This window comes from Curcuma longa, chromosome 3 (genome assembly GCF_044706935.1).
Source record: "Curcuma longa cultivar G26 ecotype Majalengka, Jawa Barat chromosome 3, ITB_CL_G26_1.1, whole genome shotgun sequence".
NCBI classification, from domain to species: Eukaryota; Viridiplantae; Streptophyta; class Magnoliopsida; order Zingiberales; family Zingiberaceae; genus Curcuma; species Curcuma longa.
Genome location: NC_133863.1, coordinates 13,804,335 through 13,806,944, shown reverse-complemented (window position 1 = coordinate 13,806,944; position 2,610 = coordinate 13,804,335).

Genomic DNA, 2,610 nt, shown 5'->3' with positions numbered 1-2,610 from the left:
TATGATAAAATTTGCGACGAATCGTGGATTTGTCGCAAATATATCATCGAAAGTTTACTGTTGTATCGTAATATTGGCAACGAAAAATATGTTTTCGTCGCCAATTGACGATGAAAAATAATTTTTCGTCGCCAAATTTGTCGAATTTGCCGTAGTAATCTTGTTTTACTTGTCCACGTTGACGACGAAAAAACAATTTCGTCTCCAAATTTGGCGATGAAAAACCTGTTTCGTTGTCAAATTTGACGATGAAAAATAATTTCGTCACCATATTTGCAACGAATTTTTAATTTTTCGTTGCTGAAGGTTGCAAGGGCTCTTTGCGATGAAAAAAATTTCGTCGCAAAATGGTTTTGCGACGGAAATTTTTTATGTTTTATCACAAAATTCGTCGAAAAATGACTGTATTTTTGTAGTGATGGATTGATTGACAATCAAACCCTTACTCGACCAATATCACAGTAGATAGCAGCTAGCATTTAATGCAATGAACAGTGGCAACAATAGTAACATTATTTACTATTATTGGCTAGCTAGCTAAAGAAAGGAGAAAAATACTCTGACGATGGTGTTGAAATTCCAGTCTTAGCTTGCTTATGAAAAATTAAGAATAATAATTCCGTCTCTAAAATTAGAGACGGATTATTATTTCCGTCTTTAAATTTCCGTAGGAATTATAAATTCTTATTTCCGCTTATGAAAAAAGTTAAGAATAGGTCGCTAAGCTCGATTAGCTTTGTCCGTCGCTATTTGCTTTAATTTTTGTAGTGATAGTTGGCTTTGACGATGGTGTTGATCATGCTAGTCTTGCAAAATTTAAGAGTAGTTGGCTGCGATGGGGGCCACTGGATGATAGATTTCACCTTATGTTGAAGAAAAATAGTTGGCTGCGGAAGCATGTTTTTACTATTATTAGGTGGCTGGATTTATTGAAAAGAAAGAAAATAAACTTACTTGTTTGCTAAGGAAGGACTAGGGTTGTTGTTAGTTGACTGAAAAATAATAAAAGGAATAGTAGAATGAGGGTTACTTTTGAGAAGAGAAAAACTAGGGTTGAAAAAAAAAAGCTGTCATAGAAGGAGAAGAGAAAAGCAACTAAATTATGGTTGTAAAGAAAAAATAGAAAATGAAAGAGAAGATAAGAAGAAGAAGTCAGCGCATGGAGACTTACGCATAAGACGGTGGGAGCGAAGCTGAGTACGTGGAAGAAAATTTTAAAAAAAAGACATGAGAGGATATGTTTTCTTAAATATTTTCTAATTCATTCTGAATAGATTTGACTGATTTAGGGGGTGTTTGGTTTTAAGTTGTATTTTTTCAACGGAAAGTTGGGGTTGAAAATATGTAAATGTATAGTTGGGGTTGAGAAAATGTAAATGTAAATGGAGTGTTTGGTGAATATGAGGTTGAGTTGTATTTTGGATGTCCATTTACTTATTTACCCTTACTAAAAATTTAAAAAAAAATTTATATATTTTTTACAAAGGTAGATGTGTAATTTGAACTTTCAGGTTGGCAAAAAGGATCTCTATAGGTCCTTTTTGTCAACCCCAATTTTCCATTACCCTAACTCCATATGTACATTCACCATCTAAACTCAAACACTCATATGATGTCCATTGCACAAATTTTGAGAACTCAACTGAACATTTAAATCTAGTTAAACTTATTTGGCCATAACTAGATTAAATAATTTCAAATTAATCCCAATTTAAATCTATATATCCATATCTCTGTACCTATTAAATGAATTTTGTTCAACATCAATTCGATTTTAATTCAACATCTTCATTTCATTTCGTATTCCATAATTCAATTTATTTATTTATTTTATTAAAAAAATCAATCTTAGTATAATTTATAGAGCCCACGTGGCTTTGTGATAAATGATCAAATTAATCGATTTTAAATCGGTTTAGTTTATTCAATTTTAATAACAAACTTTGATCTGTTGTATTATTTAAATCAAGTCAAAAATAAAATAGAGTATGTCTATAGTTAATGGATATATTTTGAATAAATGATTGGCTAAGGTTAAATCTCGATATATAATTTTAAAATCCATAATATGATTTTAGAATTAAATTAATTTTTCATACTGCTATATAAAGATATGTATAGTCTATGATTATAATTAAATTTTCATTCATTTGTAATAATAAGAAATATATTAATTCTTAACTATTTTATCCTTTCTTCATTTAAATTGCTGATATCAAAGTGTTTTCTTTTGATTTTTTCGTTATCAAATGTTTTCTTTTGATTTTTTTCGTTGGAGTACTATCAAAGTGGTATAAGATTACCTTCTAACTTATTTTTTTTAATAATAAATATGATAAATAATTTTAATATTGATTGATTTGATCCGAAATTAAAAGATATTTATTTCTTTTTGTCTTGGCTTTATGATCTGTCGGTGAGTTTGTTTCTTACGATACGGCACACTGTATGAAACCTTAACTTTTATGTACAATGAAAGCTAAGTGACGCTCAGAAATCAAAACTTTAGTAAATGGTTTTTGTCTGTGTCTGCTCTTCTCATTTCGTGCTCAGAGTTTAATTTTGCAAAACTTATTAATTTATCCAAGCTGCCTGTGGTCCGATCCCACG